Source organism: Camelus bactrianus, chromosome 5, assembly GCF_048773025.1.
Source record: "Camelus bactrianus isolate YW-2024 breed Bactrian camel chromosome 5, ASM4877302v1, whole genome shotgun sequence".
NCBI classification, from domain to species: Eukaryota; Metazoa; Chordata; class Mammalia; order Artiodactyla; family Camelidae; genus Camelus; species Camelus bactrianus.
In genome coordinates, this window is record NC_133543.1 from 6,198,146 (window position 1) to 6,222,571 (window position 24,426).

A 24,426-nucleotide genomic window follows, 5' to 3' on the forward strand; every position below is an offset into this window, starting at 1 on the left:
AAACCTTTCTGAATCTGTTAATGTGCTTAAAAACGATCATAGCTAGTGATAAACACGAGACTTGGATCCAGTACTTCTTAGGGTCTGTTTTGCCATCATGGGAAATTACATTCTACAGAGAAGGCTAATTGGGTCTCTTTGATGATTGGATGGTTTAGCAGATGATCAAGGCTTTCAAAAGCTGACAGTTTTGTATTTTAAACTAACTACAAATTTATCTTCTAGAAGTTGGAAGTCCTAAGCTTGTGAAGTGCCCAGTAATCCAGGGGGAATATGTCTGTGTCTCTGTGAACGATTGTGTGTGTTATTTCAGGAATGTAGAAAGAAGTTCCATATAGACTTCTGATATATTACTCCTCTAGTTTAAGCTGCAGGCATATATTTACACAAATAAATTGTTATTCTTTTGTCATTTGGCATATTGGTGGGAATAAGTTGTTCTCATACTTGTTTCAGAAGGGTTGGGGAGCATGAGCTTAGATAACGGGAGGAGAAAGAGGCAGGGAGGCATTTCACACACTGCAGGATGTGAGAAACAGTAGCTTTTGTTGTCTCTTTTATTCTAAAGCAAACTGGCACTGAATCGTAACATACTATTACTCAGAATTTCTTTTCTAATCAGATACAAGTGCCTCAGATTTTTCAAGGCAACATGAATGATGAAATGTGTTTTAGCATTTATCTTTAAAAGTAGTTTTATTTTTCAAGGAAAAGGGTATAGTTTGTTCTTTCTTCCAGCGGTACATGAAGTTCTCATTGATCCAGGTACATGATCTATGTGCTTAGTTTCTTTGGGATTTTTGTTTTTTTTTTTAAGTGCTTGTTTCATTGTGGTGTGAATGAATGTTTAAAATTTCTGGATTTTAATCTTTACAACATGCTGATTTATCAGAACTGTTAAAAAACTGATTGTTCTTTGGTCCTTGTTTGGTGGGGCACCCTATTGATTACTGTTGTCTGATAAAGAGAAAAATTCTTCCTCTAGCCTGCAGATCATTAAGTGAATGGTTTTCAGTGTGCCTTTAAATTTCCTTGAATGCATTGAACATGATTGTCCAGTGAATTTTGAATTGACTCATAATAATGACTTTGCTTTGTTTCTGTGGCTTTTGCTCCTCTCCACAAGAGTTTGAGTTCTCTGTTGCATTTTGTATACGTGTTCTTAACAGTGGAAGAAATTTTGAATATTTTACAGAGGTGGGTTTTCCTAACCCCTCTGAATGCCTTCTGTAATTGATACAAAAAAATCTGTTATTGCACTGTTTCATTATTTCATACACTAGTTTTTGGCTTAATCAGAAACAATGACAGAGTGATAATAAAAATAGGAAAACCTTCCTTCCTTTGAAGAATAGAAATCAGGTGGTCAGGCCCACCCATGCTTTACTCTCATGTCATTGTGTATCATGATTCAGAGATGGAGTTACTTCAGGTTTATAGATTTTTGTTTAAACATTTGTGTTGAATTCTTTCTCCAGGCTGATGTACCCTGTTGGGTTTGTTGAAAGTGTAGAAGGGAAACAAATGCTTTTTTTTTTTTGGTTTCCGGAGGCCTGAGTTGCTGATGATAAATAGTTGAGGGTGAGCTGAGGAAAAAATTGACACTCCCTATACTCCCAGCTGAAACTGATAAACAATGAAATCAATTAAGTGTATTGGTATTTGACCAATAGAATTCAGGGAGACCAAACTGGCTAGTTATGCCCAAAGAAAGTACTGAATTCACCTGAAGAATTAGTTGCTTTACCAAGAAGAAGCAGCTTAGAGCAATCAGAAAAATCAGTCCTATGATGAGATATAAAATGTATATAATACCTTTTATTTCTGAAACTTTTCTACGTTAAGTTGTGTAGAGCTAAAATTAAGTTTCAAGCACCAGGAGTTAAGAGTGTGTGTGGTTCTGTAGGATCGTTATTCAGGGATCTGCCTAGACCCTGCTAGAGAGGCTGAAGCTGGCAGGAAAAGGCCCAGAGCCAGGATTTGTCACCCAAGGGTTTCCTCCATAATGGTTCCATGTGGGAGCCCATGATTGGATTAACAAATTGAAACAGACCCCAGCCGCCTGTCAACTTTAAGGAGAAAAAAAAAAAGCTTAGTAACTGCTTTGCAAGCAAGCGCCTGTGCATCCTCACTCCTGTCTCCTTGCCTTAAAATGCAGAGACAATGTTTTGCTTGCATAGTTGAGATTTTAGATAGCACTCTGTTCATTGCAAACCAAGGACCCAGGCCCTCAGCTATAAACGCTGGGCTTGTGTGCAGTTAGATAGTCTATTATCCCCAAAACAAGGACTTAGCTGTTCTGGTGGTCTGCTTTGTAATTCACATTTCAAAGAATGTATCTTATTCCCCTCAACCCATGACTTCCCTAAAGATACAGTAAGACTTTGTACTCATGGTGGATTATACAATCTCTTTCTCATCCCTTCTTTCCCCAAGTTCCTGCTTACTATCACACAACTGTTAATGACTTTTTCCTTTGATTATACACAATAAATATGGGAGCATTTGATAGGCTCGTGGAGTTGGCTCCCTACTCCCTATCGATTGCTGGGTTTTTTCCACAGAGTCTTGAGTAATCATTTGCTGTAGCTAAGACTTCTGCAAGCAAGAAACCACAGTTCCAGGTGAGAAGGATGCAGATTTATCTCTCCTACCCAAGGGAGAGAGAGTAGAGAATTGAGATCTGCTCCTTCATGGTCCCTTCCTGCCCCAGGGCAACTCCAGTTCACCTGCAGCCTTCTGGCCTCTGCTCACAGGGCCTCTGTCCCAGGACTGACTGCAGCCTTTTCTTCCCTGGTCAACATTTCCTGCGCCTTTTAGAAGTTGGTCTCTTCTCTGCAATACAACCCTGGCAGATGTGATGGTGGTCAGTGTGCTGGTGGGCAGTCACTTGGGGACTGCCAGGAACCATGCTGATTCTCCTGAGTCTCTCATTCGGGGTTACAGAACTGTCGAGCACCAGAGAAAGCCCATTCACGTGAGGCCAGCACAGCATTGCATCACTTTCATTTTATTTTTGAATTTTCAGTGGAGAAATTATTTGTAGCTAACTGTTCCAGAATTTCGGCCACCTGCTTTCCTCACCACCATTTCCTTGTTGGCTCTGGTGCTTGTTTTAAGAACCAGGTTTCTTCTCTGGTCATTTTTAGCAGCTGGGCTTGCCGAATCCTTGATCTTCATTTGAAGCAGAATGCTTCTTCGTGATGTCAGACTGATTTTCCTATTTCTGAATATTTCGTGTACACTCAGCAAGTGTTTCAAGTGAAATGCTCTTGTCCAATTTCAGTTTACCCACATTTGAAGATCTCCTGCTTTCATGCTGAGGGCAGTTTCTTCTTCCTGTGATAAAAGTTAGCAATTTGCATCTACTATTTGAAAGTACTGGCCCTAGGTGCTTTTGTCCTTAACAGTTTTAATACAATTCACCCATTAAAATGTACAGCGGTTTTTACTCTATGCCATAATTGTGCATTGCAGTCAATCTTAGAACATTTTCATCCCACAACAGGAAGCCCCGTACGCACAAGCAGTCATTCCCATCTTCCCCATCCTCCCCCAGCCCCAGGCAGCCATTGTTCTCTCTCTGTGGATTTGCCTGTGTTGGACATTTCATGTAAAATGAGTCATTTCATGTAAAAGGAACCGTCTATTATGACTGACTTCTTTCACACTGAGTAATCTTTTAAATGTTTGTCCATGTTGTTGCCTGGGTCAGTACTCTATGCTTTGCTATTGCTGAATAATATTCCACTGCATGGCTGGGCCCCACTGTTTACCCATTCATTAGGTGATAGTCATTTGTGTTGTTTCTGCTTTTTGGCTGTGATGAGTAATGGCGCCGTGAATATTCCTGTAGGAGTTTTTATGTGGACATTGGTTTTCAGTTCTCTTACGTGTGTGCCCAGAGAGCAGAAAGGCTGGGTCATTCATAAACCAAATGTTCAAATCTCTGAGGACCTGCCAGGCTGTTTTCCAAAGTGGCCACACAGCGTTACATCCTCACCAGCAAGGGCTGCGAGTTCCGCTTCCTCTGTGTCCTCATTAGAGCTTGTTACACTTTTTTTTATTATAACCTATTGTAGTGAGTGTGAAGCCGTTTCTCCTAGTGGTTTTGACTTGATTTCCATTACAGCTAATAATAGTGAACATCGTTTGATTGTGCTTATTGGCCATTTGTTTATTTTCTTTGAAAAACACATTTCCAGATCCTTTATTCACTTTTTAATTGAGTTCCCTTTTTATTGTTGAGTTATAGGAGTTTTTGTTTTTAATTTGAAGATAAAAATTCCTAATCAGATAAATGATTTGAAAAAAATTTCTCCTGTTGCTTTTTCACTTTCTGGATGGTGTCCTTTGAAGAAAAGATTTACATTTTGATGAATTCAAATTTATCATTGTTTCCTTTGTTCCTTGTGTTTTGGGGTAATATTTATAATCTGAGGTATTTTATTTAAACATTTATATATAAAATAACTTAATTCTTAGGACCGTTCTAGGAGACGGGTTCTGTTGTTGTCCCCAGTCTATGGATAGGAGACTGAGATGCAGAAAATTTCACTGACATATCAGTGTCAAAGCTACCAAGTGCTGAGGGAGTTCAGACACTCATGTTTGTCCCAAGCATCTGTGCTCTTCACCACCATGCTCCACTACTTCCTGGAATCGTTATGGAAAAAGTCTTTCCTTTTTTGATTTCTTGTTAGTTTGTTTTCTCATTGGGGACCTCAACTCCTCATTTTCCTTGCAGAGATCAGTGTAGGTTTATTTTAGGTCTCATGTAGGCAGAAGCATTGCTATCAGTTTACTTCTTTATTACTCACTTTCCAGTGATGATTGTTGCTAGTTGAACTAATCAAGTCATGCTTAACTCTTTCCTGCTCATGACACTAAAAAGAGAGTCATTACTTACAGAATGCTCAAAGAAGAAAGTACTTGAGTGATTTTATTTTTCTAACAAATCAAACCAATCAAATAAAAACCCCTGTGTTGGAATAGATTATAAGCCCTCCAGAATAGGGTCACTGTCATCCTTGTGTTTCATTTGTTTTGTCACAGTGTCTGGATAGTGCCTTGTTGTCCAGCAGTTTTGTTAGGATACGGTGATCGTGAATCATTGTAAGGACAGAATTTTGACAACAGACTGTGTTGTTCATTTCACGAGGGAAAAGATCATATAGAAATACTGCTCAGATCTATTTTAAAATTAAGCTTGGAATTTTGAGAAGAGTTCAAGAAAGCATATAAAGATCTTTTTCACTAATTTTAGATCTATCTTAGACACATTATGTTTACATAGCAGAGTAACTTATCAACAAGATTTGACAAGAGTAGTGTATTATTGATTATTTGTTTTAGTTGAAATATTCTACCTGGGAAAAAGTAATCAGTGCCCATAAATGAACATATATATATGTATTTCTATGCAACATGGGAGCAGACTTCATATGTTTCTGTATAATATATATGACTGTGTGTTTTAATCTGTCTGTCAGTGTTTTTATAGTTTTTCAGCAATGTTGTAGCCTTAGAATTCTTCTAAGAAAATCACCCCCTATTCTAGTGCAGTTTGTACTGTGTATCCTGTCTTATGCATGGGATTCCACTCTTCCCTCAGTGAGGAATTTCCTCTCCTACTGAGGTAATAGCAGAGTTAAAGGAACTGTGATTTCTAGGACTTTGATCTCCATGTGTTTGCAGTTGGCTGTCAATCACGATTTTCCCTTTCTTGAGTTTTCATTCTTCAATTAGAATTTTTGAAAATAACTATTAATATGTTGCATCAGTCTCCCTTGAGACTGTACAAACTTGATGTGTTTGTACTTTTCAGTTTTCAATTTATGAAAAATATAAATGCACTCTTGTTTTAAGTAGTCTTTTTCACTAGATATTTGTTTACCTCTTTATAGTTAAAATATTACTTTCCCAATGAATGAATCTGTGTGCATGTTTTAAAAGATACCTTACTTTTTATTTTTCTTATTGTAACAGTTATATTCATTGTAGAGAATTTAGAATATAAGGATAAACACAATAATAACTTAAAAATGGCCTCTAGCCTCACCTAGAGATACAGTTGTAAGGTTTGAAATTGAGAATTACAAGTCCTCTCACGTTGTTCTTTTTCAAGCACATTTTGGTTACTGAGACCCTCGAATTCCCATATGAATTGTAGCAGCAGCTAGTCAGTTTCTGCAGTGGAACCCGCTGGGATTGTGATCAAAACCACGTTGCATGTATGGATCGCTCTGGGGAGCACTGCCATTCCAAGAGCGCTGTCTTCTGATCCAGGAATGTGCGTGCTGTGTCTGTCCAGGTATTTAGGTATTTAGGTCTTCTTTAATTTTTTTCAAAAATGCTTTGAGTTTACAGAGAATTATTTTACTTTTTTTTCTTTGCCTTTATACTGAGGACAAGTGTGCCAGTTCCGGGATCAGAAGTGTATTTAAGCCCCGCCACTTGCTGCCACCATGGACGCTGCACTCTTGCTTTGCCCTGTGTAAAATCTTGCACAAAATAGGACCTCAGTAACTCTCTTTTGAATGAATGATAATATAATTGTTGAATGATGCTTGAGAGTCCTTGTAATGATGTATTTTTCCCAGCCTTTCCCCTATTCATAATGAGGCCCTTTCCCTTCCTTTCCTCCAGCCTGGTTTTCAGCCTGCCTGTGGCATTGATTTTCCCTGTCTGTAGACTCTTCTTTTCACTGGTTCACGATAATCTTACATGTGCTCTTTGGAAACTTGCTAAATGACAAGAAAGAGCAAATCAATTGCTTGCTAGTATTTTTAGAGTGTGTTATTCTTTTATCGATTGAAATTAAATCAGGCTTACCCCCTGAGCCCTCCCATGAGCTTTTTCTGCCTTCCTACAGGTGATACTGCTCTGGTTGCTGCATGTCCCTGCGCCCAGCCTTGGTTTTGGAGTTGAGTAAGTCACCATCAGTGGAGTACTCTTTAAAATTTGAAGACAACATTTGCTCCTTCTCCCTTGTTGGGGAATTGGATGAGATGAGGTACCAGATAAAGAATGGAGCCCCACCTCATTCTGACCCCTGCTCTTTCCGTTCCTTTCTCCAGGGGAAAAGAGTACAATTCAACAGTATAAAGATTGATTGTGAGCTAATGAGATAGACAAGACAACCGAACATTTATTAAATATACTTTCATGCCAGAAAAAAATGTATTATACACACAAAAAGCACACAGAGCACGTTAGTACCGTGCTTACAAATGTGGGTCTGAGTTCGAGTCCTGCTCTGGAGTGACCAGTCCTGTGAGATGGAGAAATGTTAGGTCAGCTTAGCCTCTCCCGGACTTGTTTCCTGTCCTGCAAAACGGGCTCGCTAGGCGTCCAACCCCCATAGAGGTGCTGTGGGTTATAAATGACGTGCATGGGCAGACCAAGCACAGCTTCTCGTTCCTCGTAAGTGCACGATAGAATGGATCTGCGGAGACGGCGTTATGGCCGCACCGTGTAGACTCTCAGTGCTCCAAAGGGAAGACTTGTGGTTTGGAGATGGGATTCTCACTTCGGTAAATACCCAATGATTGTGTTATTGGGCTGTTCTGATTTGAATCTATTCTTTGGAAAGTACATATTGTAGATATATTTTTTCAAGCATGCGTGCTTTTTTTCTTTTATTATTTACAGTTCTACTCTCTCATCTCTTGGTGTGACTTTTCATGGAATCCAGGAAACAGCCCTAAGCCACCTGCCTCTTCACACTTCTCCGTGGTGGTTTTCTTCCCTGACTAGAAGAGGGTTTTGCATAGGAAATTTTCTTTGTTCCCCTTTTCTTGCAGTCTCTCTCTCTGTCTGCCCATCTCTCACCTGTCCATCTGTCCATTTATCTACCCACTCATTCTTCTGACATGTTCCGAGAAGCACTTCAGGCAGCTTACAGAAGAACAGATACCAAATAAACAGGTGAGAAAATGGGGCCAAGTTCAGACAGTGAGGCTAGGAAGCGAGCTTGTGTGAAGTTTGCAGGCATGAGACACACGCCTCTGCCCTGTGACTTATCAGATCGACAACAAGGGTGTGCCTGAGGCTCCCAGCAGACACAGGGAAATAGGGTTTGTGGGAGATGCTCACTGGCTGTGAAATAAATAAGTGGATGTGAAGAAGCCCAGCCTTTCCAGCTACTAAGGCTTAGGAGGATATTTTGAGTGTCTTCCAAAATCAGAGTATTTCATCTTTTATTTTGTCAGAGTTCTACATATTGTTGGTTACATTCTATACCTGGAAATTTCTCCAAAACTCCTTCCTACATGAGTCCCATGGCTCAGGAATGGGGTGGTCCTGCTCATTGACGGTGTTTGGACAGAAACAGAAAATGACAGCCTCAAAGGAGCCTGGGATTTGTCAGTTATGTTTTGTCAGTGCTGTAGGTTTCAGAGAATGTTTTCACATCTGAGGCGGCAGTGTGCTCTCTTAGCAGCATCAGGAGCTCAGGGCCACGGGATGGTGAGTGCTGACTGCACTGCCGTCAAGGCATCTAAGGTAGTCACTGCAGGCGTGGTGCTTTTACATACGGCATTTCATGTTCTTTAATAGAAGGTTTCAACAGGGAGTTAATTGAGTTAATTAACATTTAATAAATATGATAATTTTTTGAAAAGACAGTTATAAGCAGAATATAAGCTGTGAAGATATTAAGAACGGTTTCTTTACTGAAATTTCAGTAGGGAAGATTCAGTTTACCTTATTTATGCCTCTCTTTTACAGTAACAAAGAAACAAGACAGAAAAAGCAGAGGATGATTTCTGTTCTTCCTCTCGGCTTGCAGGTGCCCTCACCTCCAGTGACATCCATCCAGACACCAGCACTGACACTGGCCGTGCTCAGAACTGCCTCAGCCCTGAAGACACAACTGACAAATAGAAGGGGGCCACGCCCAGTTACAGCAGGTGCTCTCACTTAGTGGGTCCTTATGTAACTGTGCGGTGTTAATCAGGATCACCCGTTCTACATTACATGACTCTGCTGCGGTGTCTCCTAGTTACTTGTTTCTGTATGTACTCGTGTATTTTCTCCAATGTGTGGTACTACACATCTTAAAATGCTTTTTTCAGATGAAAAATAATGTGTATTTAATATAATAAGTCTGAAAAAAGGGGCAAAAGAGGCTATCCTTATCCCACTACTCAGAGATAATAATTAACACTTTAACATCTATTTTCTGTTCTTTTCATCAGTGTGTATCAACTCTCTCATAAAAACCAGTGAGCACTCTGTGCCTGTTTACTGTGTGGAGACCTCCATTTTCCATTTGGCTTTTTATATGTTTTTCTACAATATTCTAATTCCCCTGGCATGATTTTTAATGACCAGTATAGCATTCTGTCTTGTGGAGGCATTGTCCATTTTACTTCGGACTTAAATAAACTTTTAAATTCCAAGTATATTTAACTGAAATACTGAAAAGAGAACTGTGGTGGTACTGAAAGGCCCCTATATCCCTTCCCCTTTTTTTCTGAGGGCAAAGCTGTTGACAATGTGGTGTATATATTTCATGACATTTATGCCTATGTATATACACATACATACATAGATACATACACGAATCTGAGAAATCTATGTATATGTGTGTGTATATATGCTTTATTGAAAAATAAGGCCATAATACATGTTTTATGCAGCTCGCTTTATTCACTCAGGGGTATAACATAGACGTCCTCCCACTCCATACTCACCCGGTCCTTTCAGATAGAGTGGAGGGGTCCCCTGATGTGCAGGTGTGTTCTCTTGTGCAAGGACACCTTTGGTGGGAGAGTGCTGTGGACAAGGCCCTGAACCATGCCGAAACGCCGGCCCCATCAGAGCCCACAGCTCGCCGTGATTTACCGCTTCATTGTATTGATGGTGGACACTTAAGTTTTCTCCATTTTCCACTGTCAGAAAAGATGTTTGACTGGCATCCTTCTTCTGTAAATATTCCTGTGATCTCGTATGAGTATTCCTTTAGTTAAGGCTTCTGGAAATTTAGTCCCTGGATGTGACATTTACATTCATCACAGGCTCTTTTCAAGTGACTCTAGAAATTCCATCTCCAGTGGGGAATGAAAAGATGCAGAATTACTTATGTAAACATTTCTCTATAGCAGGATTTGATTTCACTTCAGCTTTTCATCCCACCATTGTAAACAGTGCTGTGAAAATATCCTGATGAGTACATCTTTTTGAACTGATTTTTTTCTACACGAAACGATTCCTAGAAGGGGAGTTGAATCTGTGTGTACACACGTTTTTCAGAGTTTACATATCCATTGACATGTCGTCCTCCAAACACGTTGCTCACAGTTTGTTCTCTCACAGATGGACACTAGCTAGAACAACTTTTAAAAATATTTGCCAATATGATGAGCAAAAGTGCTTTTTCATTGTTTTAGTATGCATTTGATGACCAATGAGGTATTCAGCATTTTTCACTTATTAGCCATCTGACTTTTAAAAAGTGAATGATCCCTTTTGTCCTTCGCACACAGTTAAGTGAGGGAGTTTCTTGTTGCTTTGTGACAGCTCTTTGTATGTTATGAACATTAACCCCTTGACTTCATCAATATGTATCACGCAGTTTTTACTTGTCATTTCTTGCCTTTCATTTTATTCAGTAGGTTTACTTTTGTTGTGGCCCAAAATATACTTAAGATAGTAAATGTCTTCTTTTTGGGTTTTATTTTTGGTATTATTTTAGAAATACTTTCTTATAATGGTACAAATCTCTTCTGTAGGTTTTTTAATCTCTAAGATGGAGATGATAATAGTACTTGTTATAGTGAGGAGAAGTTGAATTAATATGAGCAAAGAGTTGTATTTGCTGTTATTAGTACTTTTTAATATTTACATCACTATCTGTAATTTTTCTTGTGGTCATTATGACAGGAATAGAATTTGTTCTTTCCAGGTGATTCTCTGATTTTCCCAGGACAATTATTGAATTCATACTTTGCTCTTTGATTTGAAATCCCACATGCACAAAATACTTATGTACACTAAAGTCTCTTTTTGAGCTCATGGTTTATTTCTGTCAATCTTACTTTATTACTCCAGCACCATAACTTACATATTGTAAAAATTTATTTAATATCTGACAGTGTGATTTTTTTTTGGATTCTTTTCTTCCATCCCAATTTTTTTTGGCTAGTATTATGACTTTATTATTCCTGAAGAATTCTAAAATACTTTGTTCAAGTTAAAGAATAAAAACAGATAAGGGTTTTCATAGGATTTTTTAGTAAGTTTTGAATTATCTTTAACAGAGCATTCATTTTACAAAGCTGCTTTCCTCCATGCAATATGTTGATGTCTCTACATTCACATCTCTTACTTTACTCCTCAGTATAGTCCTGTATTTTTCTCCATGTACAACATGGGCATTATTTTTGAGTTTAGCCCAGATTATTGTTTATATTTTACTTAATTTTGTAAGTGAGAATTTTTTGCAATTATATTTTTTAACTCTTCAAACTGACACCTAGGAAGGCAGATTCGGATTGTCAATACTCACTTTGTAACTTGTCATTTAAAATTGTAAGTATTAACTACTTGTTCCAGAATCCTTTCTTTTCTGTTTTTAAAAATTTGTTTCCAAGATTATCAAAGTGGTCGTAGCTAAGTAGTATATTTGGGGAGACTGATGGAGAGAGGTAGTGTGGCTCATGTACAAACTGTGAGCATTTTCATGGCTGCCTTTAGGCTGGAGAGGCCTCCGAAGAGCCCAGGTTAGACCAGGGATGGCTTTTTATGCACTTGAAAGCCAGCATTCCTGCCTTTGTGGAGAAGCCTGTTGGGCGTGACAGGTAGATGATCAAGGTCCGATGGAGGCCATTGGCTGCACAGAGCGCTGTGACTGTGAGAACTGGCGACCGTTAACATGGGAAATGCTTGGCGCCAGGAACACTGCAGGGGAGCTGGGGAGCCTGTGTGTTAAGGATTTTCCAGTCCTGGGAGTGAGAAGAGCAGAATCTGCATTCAGATCTGAGTTTGAATTCATCCTCTCTTGTTTAATGGTCCTCTGACTTTTGTCAAGTTATATATCCGCTTTGAACTCCTGTTTTCTTGTGTGTCAAAATAGGAGAATTACGGCCTGCTGCTAGAGTGTTTGATCAGGGTAAATGATTTGTGTCTATAAGATGCCACGTACTGTCACAAGTTCAGTGAGAAATGGGCTGTTGCCTCTTCTGCAACTCAGTGTTCGACAAGACACCTGGGGAAAGCCAGTCCCTAATTTGTGTGTGATGCAAGTAGGAACAAAATTAATGTCTTGCCTTTCGCTAGCAGTATTCTTACTCCTTTGCTTCATTTACTTCTTTCCTCCTTTCATTTCCCCTTTCCCCTCCTCCACCAAAAGAACCTGAGAATGTCTCAGAACACTAGATTCAAATTACTTTAAAGGTTGTCTCATCCTCATGAAATGACAGTAACATAAAAAAATCTGTACACATCCCAGAATTCATTGTATTTGATTTACGCACACACGCGCGCACACACACACACACACACACAATCAGGCTACCTCCCACTTACAGAGGAAGAAGAACCACTTAATTCTGAGTTTTCATTCACTGTCCATGAGAGCAAAGTGTCTTACGCAGACTTTCACCTGGCTTCATGCATGGTGTTTTTAGTTGGATTTCTGCTTTGTGGCCATAGAATTATTCTCCTAACAGAAGAGAGGAAGTGGAGACATAGACATTCTGCTCAGATATTGGTGTCATCATATTTGAGTTGGGAAGGACTTAAGACAGCATAGAGTCGTACCTGTTTATGGGTGAGAATCCATGATAGTGTAACTTGGACAAGAACCTGGATCTTCTGCCATCGTGCCCACGCGGGTGAAGAGGCAACTTGGTGGGGGATGGCAGTGATCCTTCTTGCTTGAGTTCCAGGGTCTTGCTAGTTTTCATTGCTCACCTGCCTTTAGTTTATGTCCATGTGGCCTCTCATGGGAAGGTCACGCTGTTCTGATAAATAAAGTTACTAATCAGCAAAAAGCTCTGGACCCACTCATATTTCCCAGAGTTTTTTCTGCTGACCTGCTGACACTTTATATAAATGAGACCTAAGAAACTACTGGATATAAAATCCTTTGTGTTATCCTCGAGTTCCATAGGAATGGGGTGCTGTCTCAGGCTGTCTAAGGCTAGATCTGAATAAAGATAGGGTGATAGGCTTTGCTGCTGGACCCTCCACAATCAAATGTGTTTTCCACCTTAGTGTTTAGAATCAGGCAGATGAGCTCAAATCTTGCCTTTACCAGTTATTAGCTTAGTGACCTTGGGGAAGAAACTGTACTTAATTGTGTTCAATTTTCTTTGTTTGTAAATAAGTTCAGTATTTATTTTAAGGTTTTTGATTTAGAGTTGAATGAGTTAATTTCCTCATTTATACCTAAAATACATATCGCGTGGCTCTATGATGGTGCCTTGGTTGTTGATTACTAAGGCACTCGGCAGGGAGAAAGGGGGTGGGGGACCCCTGGATTCTAGAGCTTATTATATTCCAGGATATGCTTGTAAAAGACTGGATGTGCAGTGGATTTTTAGTAAATATCCATTCCTTTCCTAATCCGCATTGATTGTGTATATATCTTTATATTAATATATGAACAAATTTATAATGCAATTTAAATCTTTCTGTAGAATTTAAAATATGTAGTTGTAACAAAAATACGTGAAATAAAATGATTTCACTTTTATTTTCTTTTCAATAAGCAAAACAAAATAAAATAGAAAAGAAAAAAAAAGGTTTGAAGGAGTAGAAATAACTTTCTTTCCGTAGAATCAATTCCCTAACAAAGGTTTTTTGGTTGTGTTGTTAAACAGCATATAAAATTGATAGGTTGTGACATATTGGAAATGAGGAAACAGTGGAGACATACTACCTCCAATGAAGTCATTTAGTTACCACGTCAAAACTAGTTCTGCTTCCTGAATGACAGGCCAGTAAATCGGGAGATGAGGTGTTAGAGCAAGGAATGGTGACTTTATTTGAAAAGCTGGCAGACCCAGAAGATGGCATACTGATATCCTGGAGAACCCTCTTCCCCAAGTCAGAATTCAGTCTCCTTTTTTACTAAAAAGGGGCGGGGGTGGGGTTGGTTGTTGCAAACTTCTTGCTGTACGAATTGATTTCCTTGGAATCCTTTGTTCTTGCAGCTGTCCATGTGGGTCAAATCATGGTGCCCCTGTAAAACCTCCAAAAATAAACAAAGTTTATTCTGTTTTACTACTTGCCATCTATATATAAGTGCAGAAGAGCTAACATCCTTAAAGATCAGAGCCCGGAGAATAGTCTCTCCTGGATATTTCAGGCTAAAGGCAACTTTCTTTTACAAAAGCTCCAGAGCTAACAAGTCTGAATCTAGAAAACAGGGCAGAGGTTTAAAGCCAAAGGAACACATCTAATATGGAGTCAAATTTGTTCTCTTCTATTACAATTTCTTTTTCCACCTCATAAATAATTTTATTAAGAAACATGGGCAATTTTTTTTTTATTTTTGCTTCTTAATAATGGATAAGTGGTCCAAATACATTTTTGTGAACAGGGATGCTGTGCGTGCCTTGGGGTTACAGCAAATTCTTGTTGGGGGTGGTCGACCCTGCAACATGCCTGCTGCCCCGTGACCTTTGGTGAGAGTCCCCCTAACCAGGGGCTATCTTCAGGAACCAGCATATGGGCATTGACCTCTGGAGACCTCTTTTTCATGTGCAGGAAATTTTTTCAGATTCTGTGATTGAAAAATCACTCCAGTTGGGGAAAATTAGGGAATAAAGGAAGAGGAAAGGGGCTTGGAGTAGAGTAGAAGAGAAGGACAGAAGATCATGGAGCCTGGGGGCTTGGCAGCGAGGCCTCCGGAGAGAGAGAAGCAGAGGTGGGGATGGGCCCGGTTCCAGAACCAGCTCCTGCACCTGTCCGCGCGCCCAAGACACACAGCCTTTAATGACCCAGGACTCTCTGCTGTCTGGGCGTCACCCTAGGCAGAACTTTGAGAACAAAATTAAGGGGTGGGCAGTACTCACATAGGGGGTCACAGAGGACTTTGTTCAAGTCCACAGTGCCTTTTCTGGTCATGTGTCTTCAGTTGTCCTTTATCTTAGGATCTGAGGAACAGGAGCAAGGAACTCAGGGAGAGATCCAGGAAGACATCTGAGTGTGTTAGGGAGGACATTCACAGCGAAACGGGGAGCGAGGACACCTGCAGCAAAGTAAAATGACTTTACAATTATTGCATCAGAGCTGCAGGTATGAGAGAGCCTAAGCCTGTTTCAGAGTGCTGGGGACAAGTGGAAAGGAATGGTAAAATTTCCACTGACAATTGAAATTTTGTTAAACAGCCTGCTACTCTTAATTGTATCACTTGAATGTAGGCAGGTGTATGTCTGTGAGCATTTATAGGTTCACACAACCCCACCAGCCCCTCTTGACCCCATCGGGGATGGGCTTTCTCAAGCACAGTGCACCTCCTGCTTGGGTGGGCCATGCTGCATGTCCTCACCTTGGGCCGGGCTGCTGCAGGGCACTGAGTCCCCAGGCACGGGCTGTGAGACACAACAGGAACATCTCTGCTCATAACTGAGAGCATCCGTTTCCCCCTGCAGTGTAAGAATGCCGGTGACTCAGTTAGAAGCATGCTTCAAAGCTGTCCGTGTCTTTGCCATCCAGAAGCGGAGCCTGGGAGCTTCCGAATTTCTCCAGAATGCGGTTTACATTCACCTTCGATAGGTGAGTGCATGTCCACTTACAATTGGAGGAATTACTGCAGTTTTTCTGAAACTTACCACTATTCCATCTGATTTTTCTGTGCTAGGATTCAGTATAGCCTGCTAAAAGTTCTGGAGTCAGATCTTGAAACCCTGATGAAGAGGACTATTTATCTTATTTCTTTATATGATAGTATTTTGCTTTCAAAATTCAGAGTTTTTGGTTTTTTGAGGAAATTTGGGGGGGTTGGAGAATCAACTTTTCTCTTACCATCTATGTGACCTGTTGCTATATGCCTCTCACCTGTCTTCTGTCACTTGTGAGGCAGTTCCATTTGTGACCCTGTCCGGTTTGTTCATGTTATAAAACATAAAGTCTGTAAAAGTACAGTCCCTTTTACTCTGAAGACATTCCACAAGTACTACTTAAATCTGAGTGTGGTTTTTAGAAGAGAGAATCATTAGAACATGTACTTGCAGGTTGCTAGTGCAAAATCCCCAAATCAATACTCTAGCTCAACATCTAAGATCTTTCTAATCTACCTTGGATTTATATGGATAAGTGAAGCAGTTTGCTAAGAACACAAGACCAGGTTTAGAATACAGGCTGGTGTAGCTCAGCAGGTCCTTCCATGCTGATGCTCTGCCAGAGGGCGGGGCCGAGGAGAGAGGGCGTGTCCTGCCCTCCCTGAGCTGACAGTTTGATGGCAAAGACCTTCACCAGGTGAAGAACTGGGAGTTTCTTCTAAGAACAGTGGGATTGAAAAGAGTCCTATAAGCGCGGGACTGACAGAATCCCATTTGACTCAAGTAGGGGAGAGCGGTTGTGGGGCCACTTGGGAGACTCGTGAGTCCATGAGTGCAGTGTTGGTGGCTTCCACTTGAGCGGTGAGATGGTCAGTGGGTAAAAGCGAACAGATTGAAGACATGTTAAGATGGTAAAAAGAAAGGATGAATGCTGTCTGTGAAGGTAGGATGGAGTAAGGCCCAGCTTTCTGGGTGGATTAATCAGGTAAATGATGGTCCTGCTGTGCTTTTAGGAGGGAAACTTGCAGAGGAAGTTCGGGGGGAAAACTGATGAGTTCAGTTGTGGGTAAAGTGAAAGACTGCTCGATGTGTGGTCTGGGAACTCAGGTGAGAGCCAGTAGTGAGTAGAGGGAGGGGAGAGAGTTTTTCAAATCATTTTGTCTTGTGAACATACAAATAAGAATGAGTAATGACACACAAAACCTCTAAATTCTGGATTTAAAACCCAATAACATTTTGTTATATTCAGTGCAGAGGTTCTTAAATTTTTAATAGAAATTAAACAAATAGAAACAAAATAGTGGAGTTAATCAACATCTTAGAGTTGATGTGTGTCCTTGTATGTATTTTGATACCTCATCTCTTTATAAGCATAATCTACAATAGCTTGTTTAGCATAAGATTTAAAAAAAGGGACGGGGCACACAATGTTGTGGGTTGAGGCTGATCACCTTGGGCAAATTTTGTAGTCTCTCTGTGCCTTAGTTGCATCTTCTGTGACTGCCCCCAGGCCCCTCATCACAGCTGACTTCCTAGACTAGATTTTGGGAGGGAGGCTGCTGAAGGGATTAAGAAGTGGCAAATGCTAGAGATACTGAAGAGAGACAAAAAAACAGATTAAAGCCTATAAACTTTGTACAAATACCCTCAAAAGTGAAAGAATCCCGCAGTGTTTTGAGCCACTTAGCGTAAGGGAAACAAAATCACGTGGACCCAATTCTCTTGAGCATGTGAGTATTGTGGGTGGGAGGATGTCATCAGAAAAGTGTTGAGAAGAGGCCTTTTGGTTTCCCTTGACATTTCCAGTAAGGATGGGGCAGAGGAGCGAAAACCCCCTCTTCACAGTGGAAGCTGCTCTTTTGTGCGAAACTGACCAAAGGTTGGAGACCAGTCATCAGCGGTGCTGGCAAATGAAGAGACTTCAGGATTGGGTGGGGCACTTGCTGTGACTTCCAGGTGACCTGCTGATTGGGGGCTGTGAGGAGGGCAGTAGGTTTGCAGGGTGACCCGGGCATAATCCCTGGCTCTGAGGCTGCTGGTCTGATTAGCAGACCTGGGCACCCGCAGTCCTAATGGGGCAGCTCATGATGTAGCCTGGGACACCTGCCATTCTGAGGGCGAGAAGAGGGTTCCTCTGAGGCGGTGTCCCTGTGGAGAGTGGAAACATCCTCCTGCAGGGGAGAAAGTGCCTCTGAGCACGGGGCCAGAAACACAGGCAAGACCAGCCTGAGCACGGAGGGTTTGGGAACCCGGAAGTCATACAGTGGACTGAGCAGCCTTGTTCCTGAGAGACTGGAGGGAAAAGATGCTGAAAAGTCAGGCAATGGTCCGACCCTGTGGTGGGTTATGAGTGACAAGAAAGGACTGGTCAGGCAGGCACGAGAGAACCCTGTGGCCATCCCAGCTGGGGCATCACGCCGGAGGGAGGAGCAGAGTTATAGACTTTGCCACTTATTAGCTGTGTGACTTTGAGCAATATCACTCCACCTCTCTCTACATATATCTTGATGTGTAAAGTGACAGAGTGACAGGCTCGTTTCATCAGAAGGCTTAGTTTAGCTCTGATCCTCTGTGTCCTGTCCTGTCAGTGCTACCCTGCAAGTTTCTGCAGCGGCTGCTCTTACCCTGAGATGGGAGGGCGCAGAGGGACATTGTAGAGCCTGAGGGCAGGAAGAGGTTGCTTTAAAAGCAGACTTGTAGACGCCTGCATTTGCAGAATTTCAGGCAGTTTGGTTGGAGTTAGTGGAGAGAACTTTGGAGGCCTTAGTATCCTCATAAAACTTGTTTTCCCTTGGGGACTGGATTTAACTTTGCAGATCCATGTTGAAGATTTGAGCTTCTGGCAAAGCTGTTTTCAGAGATGGGTATATACATAACATATGGTATAAAATAAAATGCTTTTATTTAATGTGTGGGACTTTGCAGGTCTTGGGAACAGCTAAGTTGGCCTGGTCTCCACGGATGACAGTAGGGGTCAGCAGAGCGTGCGGGAGGGCAGGCTGACCGCCTTGCTTCTGCAGGGGGTTCTCCATAGCAAGACACTCTGTTGAGTTGACTCTTCTCTAAGTTTGGTCTGAGCAGACAGCAAAGTAATGAGTTCTGGTGGGATTGTATAATGACAGGAAGAAAGAGGAACCCGTGGTTTTCGGGACTAAAACACGCTTTTGGTTCCTGATCCAGTGTGTTCCATTACAGAATTGATGAGTTGTGTCTATTCTGGGACTTGATTGAAAGAAACATTCAGCCTTAAAATTAAGAGTTATGTATTATTTGGAGGGAGGACTCGAGCCGGGATGACAGCCTTTCAGATCACTCTGAGAGACTGCTCCCAAGAGGTAGGGAAGGAGCTGGGATATATAGGAGCTTTACAACAAAGACCAGGTAGTTGGAACAATAAAAGATTGTTATCTAAGAAAGCCAGGTATCTCAAGTTCAAGAATTTAGTGTTTTTCTATGTATGGGAGGATGCGAACATTTTGGTCATTGAATTCAATTCTTTAACGAGCACCTGGCTATCTAGGGCCAGTATCCTGTTGTTTCTTACTGTGAGTCCGCTCAGAGGGCACCACTGTGAGTGGCTGAGAGGCTAGGCTGCAGGCTTGTACTCGCTGAGGGGTGGCAGCAGCTGCTGATGACTTGGTTTCAGCACTCTTTGTTTACTGACATGGATGCAGTATTTTCATTCACATTGTAGTATTTTCATTCACAGTGCTCCCCCTTGGTCCTAAATTCGACCAATATTTTGAGAGACATTTCATGACCAATTTTGTCCCATGGTGCTAGGATGGCTCATTCCTAGTTAAGTTGAAGAATATTCTGAGCTGCCATTCAAGGTGTTAGATTTTTATCAGGACCTGTTGATACTAAAATTTCTCTGGATCGCCTGTCTTACTAGTCTATTATGATCGAGGAAATGTTTGCCCTTCGTTGCTCATTCCCATAACTAGAACCACACTATTACAATTATTTTATACAGGGTTATAAATTTTATCTAGTTCTTCAAGATGTTTAGCCATCATCAATCTTGTAGGCCTAGTTACACATTGGGAAATGTAACAGACAACAATTTTATTATATAGACAGGATATAAGTAATAAATCTAGTAAAGTTAATAAAGTCACGAATGAGAATTTAATAGTCGAGAAGTTATATTTTTGGGTTAAAATTTTGCTTGTGTTCCTGATTGAGTTTGAGTCATCTTATGAGAAATTTCATATTTATGGTCAGGGTCAGAGCAGGTATTAATTAGCCTGGTGAGGTCTCCCACCTTGTAAGATCAACAGTGGCCTAAACAGAACTATAATTTCCTTTTTAGAATAACGTTTCTGAGGGCTATCTAGTTAGAGCCTTGGAGTAGGGAAACCCACCAAGGTAACACAGAAGTACTAGACATAGGTAATTTACCATAAACTTAACAGTTGGAGTAGTTCATAATCAAAGGTAGGAGAAATTATCAAAGTAATTGGCATACAGGCCTGGTTCGGTGTTTTGGGTCAGCTGTCTTACCTCAGATGTCGTCGTCTTCTCATCCTGGCCTGGGTAGATTTTTCTTCATTTGGGCATTGTTTTAAGGTGAGCAGTGCTCTATAGGCCAGTGCACTGCAGGGGATGTTTCTGATAGGAAATGAATCCAAAAGTCCATTTCCTTCAGCTTTGGTATGTACGGTCTAGTTAAGAGTACCTGATAAAGGATCCTTCCATTCAGGTAGTAGACAGTTCTTTAAGTCATGCCTGTTCCAGTATGTATAATCCCCTGGCTGCAGGTCATGGGGCATTGGAACTTTACCCAAGGATAGATTACTGAACTTCAGAAACAAACCTAGAGTATTCTTTTCATAATTCAATTAACCTTTACAGCAATGTGACATAACAGCAAGGAATGATCTGGGAAATGTCTTAGTAAATATAGACCTCAATTAACAAAACTAGAATTTAATATCCACTAAAATATAATCTTTTTTCTCTCTAAAGTTACCCTCATTTTTCTCAAATATAGTCAAATCAAGAGTAATTTGTTTACAAGTTAAGTCTGATTATTTGATCATATAGGCTTTTTTAAATTGGCTGTGTTGGAACTTTTAATTAGGAGTCTCAGGGTAGAATGTTAATAAGGTTTTCTAAGGCCAGGAAAGCCACATCAAGGTTTGTCATGGTTTTCTGCCTTACACATTTAGGTAAATTCTTTTCTCTTTAAAATCCTTAAAATACCTTGAGATTCCTATATCTGTTAGGAGATGATCTTCCTCATTTGTCTGATAGAGCCACTGGGGACCTAAGAGATTTTAGTCTCTTGAGGGATCAGAGAGAAAAGATAACTGTTCGAAGTCTGCTTACATAGGTATAATTTATCAAATTTCTGTGAATCATAACTAGTTAAGGAGAAGAGTTTCTTTATGTCAGGGAAACAGGTTAAAAGCCAGTAGTATTTCAGACAAAATCAAAAATTATAACCATATTCACCAGTTTACTCAGTCCCATGTAACTAATTTTTTAATCAGTTTTCATTAGACATTTAAAATTTCTTACCGAGTTTAGTTCAGTGTTATAGTTCGAAATTTATTTGAAATCAATAAATCTCCTTGAAGAGAAAGCATTTTGCAAAATCATCAGAAGAAAGCAATTAACTGTCTATAAATGACAAAAATTTAAAAGCATGTTTAGACACCGTTACACTATAATCGATGAAGAAACCTGGTCACTATAACCAGAAATATGACTGGTAACATTTTAGATATGCCAGATTTTAGTGAGTCCATATAATTTCTAGAGTATCTATATTAATAATGTTTTCTCATACAATATAACCTTAGAAGATTTATTATTCATTTGACAATACCATGTATTTAACATGCCAAATAAATTTACTAGTTTAAAATCTCTCTTTGGGATGTTTCAGGGGCCCTCTGTAGCATCCCAAACTTAACTGGAGATTAAAAGAACTTTAATTAGAAATTGATATTTGGGGAGTTTGTTAAAAGATTTCAAAACACTTGGTCACGTAAACATATAGATCACTGTGAAGTAGTACTTATTCATTAAGAAAATACGTCAAAGGTAAAGGCAGAACAGATCAGGTAAGTGGTATAAGAAGCTTTACAATTTGTTACTGAAGGTGGATTAACATTTCAAGACAATTTTGTCCTCTTAACAGAGAGTAAACCAAATCTACTCTTGTACCAGTTTATGTCTAAGATTCATTTACTTTGCCCAAGTTGATTCTAAATTTAGCCAATTCCGACCACGTACAAATCCCTTTCTTCAGGGTTCCTCTTCCACAAGCCTTCCACAGCTTTCTATACTCATATTAGTTTGTTCCTTATTTTCTATTCCATTCAGAAGTAACCAGCTTCAGGACAAAGTCACTATTTTTCATTAACAAAATATAATTCCATTCTTATATCTTCCTTTACACATTTATCTTACTTTCCTAGGATACTGAGATCATTCCCTTAATAATAAAGACTATTTCAAGGTGGCACCAACCATTTATTAATACTTCTAAACACCTTTATTTTCTCTGTAAGAGGAAGTTAAATGTTAAATAATTCATATTTCAATCTTATTTTATCTGAAAATGGCATAGCTATTTAATAAAATCCTATCATTTAACTTAATGTAGCACAACTCTAGAATTTAAAGATATCAAACATTTAGAGATTATCTTAAACATACATTTTAAAAATATATTTTAAAAATTTACCCAAAGCTCTCATCTCATTTGCATTTAATTTATTTAAATTTTACCACACCACATTACTATTATATTTTTTAACAAATCTGCACCAGATATAACAGGATCTTATTTGACTTTCATTAAACCTAGGTTCAGTAAAAGTACTATACTTAATATTGGTGACTTTAAAGATGTCTATATTAATTAGAACATACTTAAACTAAACAATATCAAATATTATCTTAATATTGAATATTTTCCAGTTCACATGAAGCTGAAGGTCAATTTGTTCAGTTTTTATTTTAAAACTACTTAATTTGTAAGCTCTTATTTTTTACGCCAATTAAGCAGAGTTCTTTGACATTGATTTTTATTTTTTCAGCTGTAGAATTATCTCACATCTACAATGTGTACGCAGGCTTATAAACAGACAAAAGTTAGAGATTTCATAGCTTCATTTTAAAACTTACTTATGAGATAAGTATAATAATAGTTGTAGTGAACTGAATTTGCTTGCTCAAATCACTTAGTCTTACCATTTATGAAACAGACATTTAAGATTTCTTGACAAAGGCTTAAGGACCCATCAGGGTTCTGAGTTGTAAAATGCCACAAATTTCTTTGGCCCTGAGTTTTATCTCGTTGAGCTAATTAGGCTCAGTCCTAGGTCACTGTTTGCTGTATTTACATTTCTGATCTGCAAGACAAAGACACACGCTTCCAGTTCCCCAGAGAATTTCTCTGTCACGCAGGCCCAATTGTATCTCCTTAATTTGCTTCTTTGTATCAGTGAGAAGAGCTGTAAACAAAGAATTCCATGTTTAAAATTTTAAGGTTTACTTTATCTTGCCTTTGAAAGCTTGCATAAGGCATTTAGTAAGGTCTCTTTTCCTTGAGTTATAAGTTAAACCCAGGGTAAACCTCTTATTATATTTTTTATTAGCTACTGAATATTAGTTTTTAGTTTTACGTTATATTGGACAGCTCATGTAACTCTATTGGTTTCCTTTACTGTGTTCAATTAATATTTTCTGAGGGATAGATACGTGCCCAGCCTTGTAATACCAAGAAAAGGAAGCGTTTTTCCATTGAAACATATCTATCCCAAAAGATAATTAAGGAAGATGTTTATACAAAGCCCATTTAATATACCAATTTTACAAACTTTTATCTCAATTTTATTAAATCTTATACCTTTAATTTTTATATTTATTATGTTTAATCAATAATTCTTATTTCTAGAAGGAGTGCCAAAAGCCTTTTTTTTTTTCCGTGCATTGTATCTAATTTTATAGAAAAGTCTCTGGGATCCCAAAGTTTGAGCCAAAGAGCTTAGGCCCTTCTCAATTTTAATTTCATTAATTGGTCTGTTGTCCCAATCATTGATCAAGTATTTCAGTCTATATATATTTATATATATATATATATATTTTAGCCCTATAAATACATATATTTAAAACTCTGGTAAATAAAACGGACTTGTTTGAACTTTAATGTTGGGGGTAGTAGGTGATATCTTTCGCTCTTTTTTTTTTAACTTTACGTAGTGTAGTATCAAAACCTTGCATGTAAATGCAAAAATGTCCATTTTATTTATCTCATTCAAAATAACCATATAAAAATATTTATCCATTTGGGATAAGCCCCTTATCTTTTTTTTTCCTAAATCTTTACAATTCTTTTTCCAGTTATTCAACCTAATTAACATTAATTACTCTAAGTTTTTATTAGCATGTCTAAAACCATTGATTGGAAAGTAAAAACACAAATGTAGCTTTTGAAACCAGTTTTTTTTTTTTAACTGAGTTATTAAGTTAAACATTAGATATATTTTTCGACCTTTAAACTTGATTTTATTAGTTACCAATAAAACAGATGTTTATACAGAGAGCTCTTTCAACTTTCACCAATTTAAAAGTTTTTCCAAATTAAAGGATCCAACATATGGCCATCAATTTATATATATTCATTTATATAAAATAAAATATATATATATTTTTTAAACCAATAAGATGAAGA

The 24,426-nt window shown here is 39.1% G+C and overlaps 1 long non-coding RNA gene across 2 annotated transcripts; it reads right to left on the reverse strand.

Annotated features, from left to right (window-relative positions):
* Positions 1-13,962: 13,962 nt before the first annotated feature.
* LOC141577633 (uncharacterized) lies at positions 13,963-20,329 on the reverse strand. 2 transcript variants are annotated; one of them, XR_012506860.1, is made up of 3 exons: positions 20,241-20,329; positions 15,027-15,202; positions 13,963-14,200 (listed from the first exon to the last, which is right to left on the reverse strand). It is a non-coding gene; the product is annotated as an uncharacterized LOC141577633 (long non-coding RNA). The 2 variants fall into 2 exon arrangements; XR_012506859.1 differs by lacking the exon at positions 20,241-20,329 and adding an exon at positions 15,503-15,552.
* Between the last annotated feature and the right edge of the window lie 4,097 nt (positions 20,330-24,426).